General features: G+C 37.9%; 1 pseudogene; it reads right to left on the reverse strand.

Moving 5' to 3' along the window:
• On the reverse strand, nucleotides 12,710–13,439 carry LOC104707119 (annotated as a pseudogene).

Below are 15,645 nucleotides of genomic sequence, written 5' to 3' on the forward strand. Positions count from 1 at the left end.
TATGATGCTTTCATGAGAATGGAGTTCTTAGGGACTAGATATCCACACAAGGAAACCATGGAGAAGCTAGCCATTGGTGAAGATGTGGAGTATCTCTTTGAGAAGAGCAACCTAACTAAGTTTATGGGGCTTTGCATGGAGGGATACAAAGAAGAGAGTTGTGAGTTTCTAGCCACAGTCAAGCTGCATACATATGCAAGGATGGATGCTGAGTTTGGAGCTGGTCACATTGCTTTCACAATCAAAGGGAAAAGGTAAGAACTTTCAATGAAGAAGATAGCCAATATGTTTGGTTTTGAGGTTGGGAGCAATAGGAGTTTGATGATTCCAAGAGAAGAGCTCTATGCTGTGTGGGAAACCATTGGGGACAACAAATACTACTCATCCTCCAATTCCAAGAGTTCAAGGATAAGGAGCCCAGTCCTAAGGTACTTCCACAAAGCTCTTGCCAACACCTTCTTTGCTAGGAAGGAAACTGGGAACATTAATGAGGGGGAGCTAAAGATGATTGATTTGGCTCTCAATGGAATCATCTTTCAAGCAAGAAATGGTACCATCATTCTTGGGAGCACTGTGGAGACTGACCTAGCAATGGTGCTCATTGACCACATGATTTACTTGAGAAGTTGGGTAGGCAAGTTGGAGAACAAAGGATCAAGAGGAGCACTAACCATTGGAGGCATCATTACTCCAATCCTACAAGCTGCTAAGGTTCCACTTAGAGGAGAAAGGGTTTCACCAAGATGGATTGACTCTAGCTACCTCACCTCTACTCTCATCCTAGCCAAGGAGATGCATCAAGGGAATCACATTTTCAACTTTGAACTTCCAACACTTGGGAAAAAGCAACTGATTTTGCCTAACCAAGAGCTCACCACCATTCAAGAAGGAGCCAACATTGACTTTTGGCCAGTTGAGGAGCATTTGTTTGATGGGATAGTTCAACTTAGAGTTGATGAAGCTGGAGATGTGCAAATGGCTGATGGGGAGGAGCAATTTTACTTTGAGGATTATGAGCTCAACCCAAGAGATAGTAGAGGAGTGAGGGAGGCTACCAAGAGATTAACCCTTTTGCAAAAATGGAACAAATGGCATGGGAAGAGGTTTGATAAGCTGAAGAAGAAGGTGACCAACATGGCTAAGTCTATCAAGGGCTTAAAGAAGGAGATTGCTGAGTTGAAGAGTGGGAATTCTTCACCTACACCATCAAGCCCTTTGAGGAGGAGTAGCTCAACTAGAGCACTTTCTAGAGTTGCGAACCCTGTGGAACCAGCTAGGGCTTCAATGTATGAGCCAAATCAGAGGAAGAGGAGCTCAAGTACCCGAGAACAACCATTTTCAAGGTACTCGACCGGGTCACTCGAGCACCCACTCGACCGAGCACCTCCAATGCACTCGGCCGAGTTCCAGCCCAGATCAACCTATGGCTTCCCACCTCCAGCTGCTTATCCAGGATATCAAGGTTACCCTCCCATCCCACCCCAGTACTTCATGGATCCAGCACTCTACCAGCAGTTCTACCAGCAGCAAGGTCAACATTTTGACACTCGTGGTCCAGCTCGACCCCCCCACTCGAGCACGTACTCGACCGAGTCCCGGTCGATTCCCATCGTCGAGCTGCCCCAATCTCCACCTCCAAGTCACCAGCAAGACCCCAACTACTCCTATGACAGCATGCAGATGGATGTGGACAACTACTTCCACAATCCCTAAGGTACCACTATCACCTTCACTTGTAGATATCATTGCATTTGACATTGTGTTTTGTTTTTTGTTTTTCATCTTGAATCCTCAATCAAATTTCTTTCACACAGGGACTGTGTGATTTAAGTTTGGGGGAGGGTTTGAGATAGCATTTGACATTGTGTTTTGTGATTCTTATTTCAAATTTTTAGCATCATCATGTTAATACTTGCATAGCATCTAAGGCATAGAAAAACCCTAAAAATTTGAAATTTTTTGCAAAAATCTTTAAAAAAAAAGAGTGTTCATGTAGTTTGCACTGCACATTAGGATCTTGTTTAGCATGTTTCATGTAGGATTGTATAGTATTTGCATTAGGGATCTATGATGAGTATTCCCTTGTTAGCTTGTTTATTCACTAGACTAGGATCAATGCCCAAGTTAATAGTACTTTGATGCTAGTTGAGTGGTTAGAAGAATAAGATTGAACCAAGCCTTGAATTCCTACATTGCATTTGGTCTAAATTGAAGCATGTTGAGATTTGAAACCATTTCCTATTTATAAGAACCTAATATTGACTTTCAATTATCAATGTGTGCATTGCTTTAAACTCATGGATACCATATACATATTTGGATCATCTTCTTCCTTTTTACCACTCTTGTTGATCCAAGTAGCTGATTTCCTCATTAAGAATCAGTTCCCCTACCCCTAAACCAAACCTTCTTTCAAGCCATGTTTATTCTTGTGTGTGTGAGGCCTATTTTTGGGATTGAGCTTGGTAGAAAGTGTTAGGTTTGAACTGACAAGAGTAAAGCCTTGTGTAGTTCTAGTTTGCATTTTTCAAACTAGATAGGACTAGGTGGTTCACTTGTTGGGTTTGGGACTTGGCTATTATGAAAAGAAAAGAGGAAAAAGAGAAAGAAAAGGTTAGAGTCTTTAGGAGGGGAATGTGTTTAAGAAAATTTAAAGTCTAGTGAAAGAATGGGAAGAATAAGGTTGTTTAAAGATGGTTCTAGTTAAAGAAAAGAAAGAAAGAAAAGAGAAGTCTAGCAAAATGCTTATATGTCTTAAGAATAAGAAGAAAAGAGAACCATAGCAAATAAGTAAGAATCCCCCATTCCACTAGAAAGATCAAATAAGAAACCTCTCCTAAGACTTTAAAACCAAAAGAGAAAAGGGTGAAAAAGAAGAAAAGAAGTTAAAGGGTAGCACTAGGATCAATTGGGTTTAGATTGATAGGATAAACACTTTGGGTGCCTTTGGGTAGACAAGGTTTTGTTCTTGTATGTGTCTAAGTGTTCTTACCTTTAGCATTCTTCTAAAGCTCAATCCATTTTTTATGAGAGAACCTTGATATTGATAAGCCCTACTCTAAAAAGAGACCATCATTGTCTCTAAACCTTTTACTGCCAAGCCAAATGAGTTTAAGCATTGCATAGAATTGATTCATGTTCTTGATTAATGAATGTTAAAGGAAATGGTTGATTTGAATGCATGTGGATGTCTAAGGCTCAAATCAGTGAAGGTTGTGATATGCTTGTCTAAAGTCTTTAAGTATAGCTCATTCAACTTGCATCATAGTACTAGTAACTTGGACATTGATTCTAGATAGTCTATTTGCAAGCTTTAGGAGCTGAGATCCCACTTTCAAACCTCACCTACCTTCTTTTGTCTTGATTATTTGCTTGAGGGCAAGCAAAGACTAAGTTTGGGGGTGTTGATGTTCATATATTTTACCTTGTTTTCCCTTAGTTTATTCACAACTTTTGCATCTTTTGCTATCCATTTAGGCCATTATTGTGTAGCTTTAGGACTAATCATGCATTAGAGTATAGTTGCATTGCATTTGCATCTTTTCATGCATAAACAGGTGATTTTGGAGCTTAAGGAGCATGGAAGCAATGCTGAGGAGAAGTGAAGCAATCCTGAGGAGAAAACAAGAGAGTTAAGGCTGTAGAATCAAGGTCCGGAGTCCAACTCGACCGCACCACTCGACCACCACTCGACCGTGTGCTGAGGAGGACTCGACCGAGTGGAGAATGCACGAGAGAAGCCAGCTCGACCAGCCACTCGACCGAGCACTGGTCGAGTTGACCGAGCCGTTGACTGCTTTGACTTTTTGTATTTTTAGGGCTTCCACCTCACCTCCTATATAAAGCCCTTGTACCTGCAGCCACCAAAGAGTCCAGCTTTTTAGAGAGTCTAAAACCTAGTTTTTACCTTTTTTAGATATTATTCCTTTTGCACTTTTATTTTTTTTTTAGATCTTGTACTTGTTTGAGAGAGAAAGACTAGATTCTTATATTTTGTTTGTTTCATAACTTTCAAAGTATTAAGATTTCGAGTTTTATTCCTTCATCAATACTGTAGATCTCTATTCCATCTTTCTAATGATGCAAGTTTCATTATTTTCTGGGTTTTTGACATATTTCACCATGTGTTCTTGTGAGTAGTTTGTTTAGGACCTTGAGGATGGGTTAGGCTGGGTTGATCTTGTGGTTTGTTTGATTTGGTCAAGCTTGATTGTTGTAGATCTCTTCTAGGCTAGATGATCTTAATGCTGATCCTATATCTGAGAAGGTAGGGTTTGATTTCAAGCATCTTAGCATCACACCAATGTCTAAGGAGCATAGATAAGGCTAGATCTAGAGCTTACCATTAGGCTTGCTAAGAGATTAGAAGTCTTGTTTGGTTTGAGATGTATTGCTTAATGCCTGCTTGTGTAGATTCTTTTCTTTGTGAGAACAAGTCTAGAAATGCATAGGTTTGATTGTTTCTTGCCATGAGAGTGGATTAAACATGTCTTAGAATAGTATGTCTAGAGATCAGCTCAATGTTTGCTTGAGATTTGTTGACCAAGTTAGATAACCACAATGATTAGCTCAGCCCATGAATCCCTCCTCAAGGCCTTCTTTGTTTATTGAAATCTTAGTCTAAATATCATTGCTTGCTTGTTGTTTGATTGGTTTTAGCATTGCTCTGTTTTTCTTGTGTTGCTCTGTTTTCACGTTTAAGTCTAGCTCGACCACGTACTCGACCTACACTCGGTCGAGTGCTGCTCGAGTTCATCCCCAGAACTTGTGTTTTTGATTTGTGATTGTCTTGTTTCATTCCTGTTTCATTTCCATTGCATTCACGTAGTTTCCTGTTCATTACTTGTCTTGCATTAGTTCATTAGCATAGTGTCTATCTCTGTTCTAGTTTCATTATAGCTTTAATTTGTCTGTTCTGTTTGCATTTAGTATCTTGTTCTAGTTGTTTTTACTTTCTGCATTTCATATCTCATTTTAGGATTGTTAGTGACAAACAATCTTTACAATTGGCTTGACTTAGACTCATATGCACATCTTAATTGTTCACAATCACTCAGATAGGATTGACACCTCTTATACTGCAACTGCATAAGGGGAATTGAAACACCCTGACTTCTATTCATTCCATACATCATCATTCCATACATCTTTCTTTCACCACACCACAAAGAAAGTCAGTTTCAATCCTTATGTACATATCTTCTTAATTTCATTTAGTTTGTGTGTTTTTGTGTTTGGAAAAATTTGGGAGACTTGTGTGGATTTAGTTCATAAATAAATGGAGTAAACGGTATTATGAATCGGTCAAGGGAGGGTCGATTGATACCATCGGTTGTACCAATTGGCCAGAGCCTGGCCGATTGAGAGTTCCCGAGTATGATGAAGTTTCAACCAGGAGCTACCAGCGGCTAGGTGCATCGGTCAGATAGAGCCCGCGTGAACCCATCAGTTAGACCCCTCGGTCAAGTGAAGGTCGAGTGAAGAGTTCGGACACTTAAACAGGGACCATGAGCGGTTTGGCCACTCCGCCAAAGGGTATCCGATTGTGGTTCACGAGTAAAAAGGGAGACTTCGAACAGGAAAAACACGCGGGGAGATCCTTCGGCCAGACCATGGCCGTGTGCAACCATCGGGGAAGCCCATCGGGCAATTCGTGGTCGAGTGAATGCTAAAGAGTGGAATGTGATCTTTGGAACAGGGAGTACACGCGGGAAGGACCTTCGGCCAAGTGATGGCCGCAGGCAGCCAATCGGTCACGGCCATCAGCCAAAGGTCGACCGTTGGAGCTCGTCCGGGTAAATCTACTTCTCCTTTCTCGGTTTAATTCGGTTCAATCTTAGTAAACCAGAATGATTTTTCAACTGTTCAAATCAATTTTGGCTGGTTTACTACTTCTCTCAACACTCTAAAACCCGAATCCCATCTTTCTCTTCCTCACTTTGTCGATTTTCAAGCTCCACCACCCTTATAACACTAAAAACCTGGCATCTCTCTCATTTCTCAATCGTTTTCAAAGATTTTTGGTGTGTTGTTTCGGTTTTGAAAGCTCTTTCCATTACTTATAATCTCATCTGCTAGTTCTGCATAACTCCTCGTCGAAAACAATGTAAGAAACCAACCCTCTCTTCTAAAGTTTTATTCCAATAAGTGTAAGATTGGAATTCCCAGCTATTTATGCCTTGATTTTAGGTTGTTTAGCTTGATATTGATGTTAGCTAATTCCAATTTCGTTTGAATTGCTGCGCTTGCTGTTTAATTTCAAAAATGATGATTTTTGATCACTTAGGGTTCTTAAGAATTGTTAAATTCTAAAATTTGGGGGAATTTGAGTTTTATTGTTTCTTTACCTTGTCTATTGTACATTGAATCAATCTGTAGGGGACTAGCAAGTTTGGAGACCAATTGATCATGTTTGATGGTTTATTGAGTTCTTAAATTCTAAAGATGTAGTAATGTTGAGTTTGCTTATGAGGTTTAAGTTTAAGTTGGTTCTCATTTGTTCATTGGATTATTATGATTGATTTACCTCAAAGATACTTAGCACTTGCTGGTTGTGAATTCAAATTGTGGCTCCTAGTGAGCCTTACTAATTGTTTTCAAATGTTTTTGTATTTTTGATAGGAACAATGGGTAGAACCAACTTGAGACTTGGAGAAAAGAAAACAAAGGCAAAGTAGGTAGTGGAAAGAGTTGTTGACAAGAAAAAGAAGAAGGCAACTCATTCTAAGTCTTCACTTGGTAAAAAAAAAGCTCCAACAAGCAAGAAGAAGAGTAAGGAGGTTGTGATTGAGGAATCTGGTTCAGAGGAAAGAGATATGAGTGAGAGTGAGCCTGAATCCCCACCACCTATAGCTGCCAAGGAAAAACAGCTTAAGCCAAGCAAGAAGAAGCCCACTTACTCCCAACCGATGCAACGCCTTAAGAAGATCAAGTTTGCTCCAACTAGATACCTAGATCATGAATTCCTTCACAATGCTGGACTCCTTGAGGATATGCAAACCATCTTCACAACTTTGGGATTAGGACAGTTCTTCAATATGGCTTTCCCCACATATGTTGAGCAAACTAGAGAGTTCCTTGCATCCTTGTCAGTGACTTATTATGAAGATGAGATGGTGGAGGAGGCCAATGATCTTGGACATTTTGAGTTTAAAGTTCAAGGGAAGCACTACAAGATGAATTTTGGAGAGTTAGGAGCTATTTATGTTTTCAACCAGGAACAAGGCTAGAATACAACATTAACCCAAAGGAGTATGATTCTTTTTGGCAATCTATTGGTGTGGGCAATTATGCAGCTGGTCAAGTGAAGAACTCATGCATCATGCATCCTACAGTGAGATATGCTCACATGCTCACAAGGTTCTCTCTCACACTCTTTTTGCAAGAAGAGAGACTGGAGGAGTTCAAGCCAATGAACTTGGTTGTCTTCTAGCAGGGCTGCAACCTTTCATAAGAACTTACAAAGAAAGGAACCCACTATTATCCAATGCTGAAGACACTTGTGTTGCTGCTGTCTTCCTCCACCAAATGCTTCACTACCACGGTTAGGTTTGGACAACAACAGATAGGACTTGTCACCCCCATTTTACAAGCAAAAGGAGTTGAGCTTGGTGAGTTTGACCATGGAATTGCAAGGCTTGATCCAGTCTACCTCAAGAAGGGTTTATATGCATACTATGGTTACATTTTCAAGAGCATGCAGAAGAAGAGGCTACTACTCCCTCAACAAGAGGTTACATCCCTTTATGTCAGGTTTGGAATATGCTGCCACTTTAAAGATGCTTACCTCTACTCCTTTAAGGATGATGGGCCAGTGATTCCAATAACAACTTCAAGGAAGGGGAGAAGTCAAGCTGAGGACCCTTCACAATCAGCTCCTCCCAATCCAGTTTATGGCAGTGCTAGGTATGATTTCCAATCATTTGAAGAAGCCACTTCCAACAAATCTCTTAGAGAAGCCCACACCCACATTCACCTCCTCCAAAGATTTTTTAAATGGCAAGGAAAGACCATAAAGAAGCTGGTAAATGGAGTGAAAAGTTTGAACAAAAGGTTGAAGCATGTGGAGGCAAAGCTAGACACTGCAACTAGCTCAAACCCAAACCTTGAAGTTGTTGAGGACTCAAGAGAAGCACCAGCCGATATGGTTGAGGATGAGTTGGAGACACACTCATTCCATGGTGAGGCTAGCACTGCACTTGGTTTCTATGACCCACCAAGAGCTTCAGCATATGAGAGGAGACAAAGGAGGAAGAGAAGAGCAGAAAAATCTCCAACACCATGCACCAGTAACTCCTCCTACTCTCTTGACTCCTCCATGAACTAGAGGTACACTCCAAGTCCTTGTACATAGAGTATTTTCTGATTTTCATTTTTATTTTTCTTGTTAGTCTCTTTCCCGGCTTTTCCCACACCGAGACTGTGTGAATTAAGTTTGGTGGAGAGACTAACCATCTAACCATCTAACATTGTGTTTTGTTTTGATTTTCATTTTTTGTGTCATGCATCTGTTAATAGCTATGTTTTGAGCATGTAGCTTTGCATATTCATTTTTTTTGTGTTTAGTATTGAGTCTAGAAGCATTTAGTATGCATTTGCATTTGGAGATAATGATGAAGTTGTCTTGTAAAAGTAGAGACTTAGGATTGAACCCACAACCCTCATTTATAGTTCATTGGTGCTTGTTTAATATTTGGGAAAAAATGAAGAATCTAAGCTTAAAGCATTGTGTCACTTGAAAGCATTTTCTTCTAGTGTAAAGCTTGCATGATCATTGCTGCATCTCTATATTATTTGGTCTTTAATTTGATCTTTAAATTATCTGGCATATGGACTATGAATGCTAGCTCATGGAAATTTCATTTGGGTTAATATTCTCTATTTGCCACTCTATTTTGATTAACCCAATCTTTTGCCATACCTTTGAACACCAACCTTTTCTTTCAAGCCTTGTGTTGATTTGTTGAGTGAGGCCTCTTTGTTGATAGTGCTTTGGTTGTGAAATCTTGAGAGTATTGAGAATGAGAAAGAACTGGCTCTTGTTTTAGCTAGGTTTGGAAACTTTAGAACTAGCTAATAGGACTGGTTTTGAAAGAAATAAGTGGTTAGAATTTTGATTTGGGTAAAGGTTTGGAAACAAGAGAGATAAAGGGAGAGAAAAGAAAAATTACTTGGTCAAAAAAAAATAAAAGATTTGTCTCTAAGGTTAAGTTTGGTTAAAAGCTCTAAGTCTCTTAAGAAGAAAAAGAGAAAGAAAAATCTAGCTGTTGTCTCCTAGAAAAATTTCATAAAGAAAAAAGAGAGAATGCTAAAGCATAGCTTAATAAGAATGGGAGTTCATCAAAAGAAGTTCAAAGAAGTAANAAAAAAAAAAAAAAAAAAAAAAAAAAAAAGAGAGAGCTTGTGTTTAAAGTGAAGCCTTAGAGTTATTCAAAAGTTTAAGACCTTAAGTAAAGAAGAGAAGGGGTTTAAGTAGAATCAAGTTGAGTTTTTGGGTTTGTAAGAAAGAAAAGAAGGATGAGTAAAAAGGGGTAGAAAAGCTTCTAGGTGGGTAAAACATCAAGAGCTAAGCTTTGTATGCCCAAATTATTCTCAATCTTAGATTCGTTTCATGACTATCTAGCATTCCTCTTTGTTTGAGAGTAAACCACCCAAAAACACCATTGCCAACCACTTTATAAAAAGCCTTTCCCTTAAACCAATTGAGCTTGATTTATTTTCCATTTGCAAGATTACACCAAACACTTTAATGAATGTGAAAGAGATGTTCAATAGGATTGCAAGTCTTTACCAATAGATAGAAGGTGAACTAGAGTAGTGCATTGTGATAAGCACAAAAAAATATTTGTAAGGACTTTGATTGATATTAGCACCATTGAATTACATTTAAGGACTGTGGTTTGAATCCTTTGTTGATACTTTTTGGTTCTGAATCCCTTTTTCAAAATTCTCTCTCTCACTTTTTGTTTGGTCCTTGCTTGAGGACTAGCAAGTGATCAGTTTGGGGGAGTTGATATCTTGTGTTTTTGTTGGGTTTTAAGCCTTGTTTTTAGGTAGTTTTGTTGCATGATCTGGTCATTCTAGTGGTTTTAGGAGCATATGCATCTAGTGTCTTATCTCTCAGGTTCCTGGAGTAATCTCACTACATTTGGAGCATTTGGACTTGTTTTGGTACAAAGAAGCAAGAAGAGTGGAGTTGGAGAAGTGACAAGGACATGAGCTACCAGCGGCCAGGACCAGCGGCCGAACCACGACCAATCGAATCATCCACGCCACGGACATGAGCTACTAGCGGCCAAGAGCAGCGGCCAAGTGATGGCCGATTGAAGCTATCAGCCAAAGCCAGCGGCCAAACCACGGCCGATTGAACTTTCCACGAGGAGAACAGGAGCAGCAAGCGGTCATCACATGCGGCCAAACGACGGCCGATGGAACCACCTAGACGACGAACAGGAGCCATCAGCAGCCACCACCATCGGCCAGAAGCTGGCCGGTTCACACTTGTTATGGTTTCTATCCGGGTTTGACCCAATTTGTTTTGGGTTGATCCGTGTTCCTTTCTATTTTCCTATAAATACTCTAACCCTATTAAGGGGAGACTTATCTTTGGTTTATCTCTTGTTTAGCAGCTTTTGGGGTTCTTAAACTTGTTTACTCTTGGTTTGTGGATTGATTGAGTACTTCTATGTTTTTAATAGCAATTTCTTCTTCAAATCTCTTAATCTATAATCTCTTATTATGATTTCACAAAGATCAAACTCTTTCCTTTGAGTGATCATGATGATGAGTGAGTAGATCATTAAAACGTTGGGCTAGGTAGATTAGGGAGATAGATGATTGATCATTGATGTCAAGGGCTTTATTTATGTATTTCCTATCTTGTTTAGTGTTAATAATGCTAGATCCTTGATCATCAACCCAACGATGATTGATCCTTGATAAAGCTTAAATCTAGATATTAGGATTTCCATGCCCATAAGGTGTTTGATGAAATTCTTGATCCAAACTATTCAAGAGCTTTGCATGCCTAGCCAATGGAAATTGATGATTAGGGTGTTTACTGATATTTGGACTTGTTTATAATGCATGCTTACCTTGTGATTGCCTTTGGAAATTGTTGATTATCACTTGATTAGCATAGGATCTTTATCATGGAAATAGATTCATTTGCATAAGTGTTCTTAGCCATAGGATTGTTCCTGTTTGTTGCTTAGACATCTAGGATTGGTTAGCTATCTTCCATGTCAATTACCTTGCCCAAGGCTCACCTATTTAATCTTTATTTAAAGTTTGTTCTTAGTTGTGTCCTTGTTTGTTTTGAGTTTGCATTGCTTTGAGTTGTCATCAACCCAACGATGATTGATCCTTGATCAAGCTTAAATCTAGATATTAGGATATCCATGCCCATAAGGTGTTTGATGAAATTCTTGATCCAAACTATTCAAGAGCTTTGCATGCCTAGCCAATGGAAATTGATGATTAGGGTGTTTACTGATATTTGGACTTGTTTATAATGCATGCTTACCTTGTGATTGCCTTTGGAAATTGTTGATTATCACTTGATTAGCATAGGATCTTTATCATGGAAATAGATTCATTTGCATAAGTGTTCTTAGCCATAGGATTGTTCTTGTTTGTTGCTTAGACATCTAGGATTGGTTAGCTATCTTCCAAGTCAATTACCTTGCCCAAGGTTCACCTATTTAATCTTTATTTAAAGTTTGTTCTTAGTTGTGTCCTTGTTTGTTTTGAGTTTGCATTGCTTTGAGTTGTCATCAACCCAACGATGATTGATCCTTGATCAAGCTTAAATCTAGATATTAGGATTTCCATGCCCATAAGGTGTTTGATGAAATTTTTGATCCAAACTATTCAAGAGCTTTGCATTCCTAGCCAATGGAAATTGATGATTAGGGTGTTTAGTGATATTTGGACTTGTTAATGCATGCTTACCTTGTGATTGCCTTTGGAAATTGTTGATTATCACTTGATTAGCATAGGATCTTTATCATGGAAATAGATTGATTTGCATAAGTGTTCTTAGCCATAGGATTGTTCTTGTTTGTTGCTTAGACATATAGGATTGGTTAGCTATCTCCCAAGTCAATTACCTTGCCCAAGGTTCACCTGTTTAATCTTTATTTAAAGTTTGTTCTTAGTTGTGTCCTTGTTTGTTTTGAGTTTGCATTGCTTTGAGTTGTCTAGTTTTCTTTCTTTGAATCAGTTAGTTAGTTAAGATTGTTACAAAAGAACTTATTCTTGTTTAAGTTTAGACTGAGTATCTTTGTGCATTCTTAGTGAGTTGATTAATGCAAATTGTGGATTGATAATTTAATTGAAGTAAAAGTACTATATCAATAACTGTTATTTTAATTATTTTGTTAAAACCGTTTTAAATATATTAAATTCAAAGCTGGCATTTTCTACATTAATAAAAATGACAAACCATTAATACATTATGTTTTTTGCTTAAAATGAACACTAGTTTTATGTATTTTATTTAATGGTCATATGAAAGGCATCTTTTTGACAGAAAGTAGATAACTCAAGCTGATATTCATACCATATGAAACAAATTCACACTAAATAAGCATTTGATAACAATAGTCTGTAAACCAAAACACATGAAATCAAAACAGCAAAAGAGACCGAAATAAACAACTTAGAATTATCCGAATCAAAGAAATAGGAGAGGTGTTTTTCAAATTGACTAAGTAAGATTGGTGGCTATAGCCATATTCTTCTCCAGCCTCTCTGTCTCCGATTTATCTTTTAATTAGTATCATAATTATTTCTATATCAATTGTAATTATCATATATATATATATATATTTGTAGGTAATTGTCACTTGTATAATTAATTTACCGTCCTTGTCGATACAATCTTGAATTCGAGCAGAGATATTTTCATTTAGCTTCATTTGCTCATTTTTTAGATATTGCTTCTATTCAATCGCTATCTCTATCTGGGAACGCAAGTCCTTTCTTCGTCTCTGCATAAATAAAATAATTATATTTACTACAAAAATATAATGAGGTAGTAATAATAGTAGTAAATATATGGAATGAATTAGGAGAGGTATATATACCTCAAGCTCCATGGATCGCTTCATTAAAGACTCCAGATATTGAACCTTCTTCAACCTTGAATGTTGAGCCAAAACACGGTTTGCAATTATCCTACATATATAATTGAATATGACACACTGAATTCAATTACAACTTGAATTAGATGATATGTATCAATAAGAAGATAAAAAAAATGAAAAATTGTGTAACCGTTTGAGCTTCTTAGGATCCGTGGCAGGATCAATATTTTGACGTCCACGAATGGCGAAGCCTGGCATAACTTCATATTGGAGGTAAACTCTTTTCTTCTCGCCCGCTTGGCTCTCACTTCGGGGAATACCAAATGACGTCGCAATCACAGGGAAGCTCATTGAGTTAGTTTTGTAATTAATTTTGAGTAAATTTTTAAGCTTTGTTCAAACTGTTTTTAGTTATAAGAATACTACTATCGAGCGTTATTTTTATAGTGAAGAGAGTACTAGTTAATTATCATATTTTCCCTTCATTTGGTTGTATCTTAGATTTTTTACTATTTGAATTACATAAGAGGCCAATGCATTTTCGCTAGATGTTAAGCCTTATCTTTAGCAAAAAAAATTCTTTTATTATATTTTCATATTTCAATTTAAACGAAATGTTAATATCTTTTTCTAAAACTTGATCAAGACGGTCATATTAATGGGTGGAAGTCACACCATAGTGGTTGGCTGAGGCGATTGAGAACTATGCTTCTATTAAATCAGTGAAAACATCAAAACTCCACAATATTGTTGGAATAGGTAGATTATCACTAGATCTTCAATATATAACCATAAAACAATGTAAAAGTTACTAAGGTGAAATTACATTTTTTCCTCTATTAAATGAAAAATTAGCAAAGATCATGTTTGTAAATTCGAACTTTGCTGGTCCATTGTGTCTACCAGCACATCCTCATGGTGTTAATTGTCACCCATCCTAACCTATCGCGTCCAACACTCCTAGATTCAGAGGACACCACCACCGTTGAGAACACAGAAAACAAAGATTTAACTCTTAGATAAGTCAAGGTCATCTACTCACCTGTAATTTAGATTAAAAATGACTTAGAACAGCAAGAAAAATGCCAACAACAATAGAGCTCACGCCTCTCCCTTGCTTTTAAACAGCAAAACCTCACCCTTATGTTCCTCTTAAACTCCCAAACCCTTGATAAAGGTGTACGACTTGACCTCTCATACCTTGCCTCATAAGGAGCCATAGAAATACTCGTCTAGTAGTTATTGTTCGCTTCCAATACATCTAGTGACCACCCCAATCTAGAACACACATCCGAAGCAAATCCTCTAGAGTCTAGATCGTCCCCTCAGAATGCCCATGTAACTCCCGCAAACCAGAACCCTTGTTTCGAGTGTGCATCGGTCGATGCAAGATTCCCTTCTACAGGTCAACTTAAGTCAAACGTTTGGTTTGTTGCGTTTTGGGGTTTGAAAACCCTAAGGTCGGATATAAAAGGGGGAAAATTGACGTTGTTGGGGATTTGACGGAGACACGAGGAATTGCATTGGTCGATGCAAGGAGTGTATCAGTCGACACAGCAAGGAATTTTGAGGATTGCATACGTCGATGCAAGGAGTGTGTCGGTCTGCGCAAGTGCGCAGAGTCAATGCAAAGAGTGTGTCGGTCGACACAAGTGCGCAGAGTCGACGCAAGTGTGCATAGTAAACGCGTGTGTTCAGAGTTGTTTGGTTTGCTTGCTTTTGTGTATTTGTGTATTTTCTTGTGTGTATAAAAAGTAGATGGGAGAGTATTTATAATAAAACTCAGGCATCTCAATTGTTGTGTATGGTGCAGGTAAATGCAAAGTGTGATCGTAGAATCAAGGCGATGAATAAGAGGATGTTCTAGAGACTCGGTTGTTTATTTTATGTTGTTGTTAGGTTGCTAGAATGAAATGTAGTGGTCTAGCCCGGGTGATTAGGTTGCTATTTCATTGCTTTATGATTGTTTGTTATTGGTACTGAATTCACTGGTTATTGGTTATTATTTCTATTGGGTTTCTGGTTTAATGTGATTGACTATTTCTGTTGTATGTTGATTGAGGTTAGGATGTTAGTGAGTATGATATCATTAGTTTAATATTATATAAAAAAACGAAAAAATGGGTCGGGTCATTTCAAAGGTACCATCACGTTCATCAAAATCGAAGGCAGATAGTCTTCTCGGTCGTCTCGATCTTTTGCTTCAGCAATTTCTTTTGTAAACTCTTTTTCTCCGGTTTGGGCTATCAACCTTGGAGTTCATTTCTAATTTGTGTTTGCTTGACAAAAAAAGTATAAATGTACTTAAATATTTTATTGACTCGTATGTTTAATTTTGTATGTGAGCTTTAAATCTATTAAATTTATAATTGGCAGTTTCCTACACTAATAATGTATTGAAAACAGTTATACCTTATTAATTGAAAAGTGTAGGGCAATATGCATATCAATCATTACATAACTGTTATTTTAAATATTTTGTTAAAACTGTTTTAAATATCTAAAATTCAAAGTTGGCATTTTCTACACTAATAAAAATGACAAACCATTTATACGT

The sequence above is a fragment of the Camelina sativa genome, chromosome 8 (genome assembly GCF_000633955.1).
Source record: "Camelina sativa cultivar DH55 chromosome 8, Cs, whole genome shotgun sequence".
Lineage (NCBI taxonomy): Eukaryota > Viridiplantae > Streptophyta > Magnoliopsida > Brassicales > Brassicaceae > Camelina > Camelina sativa.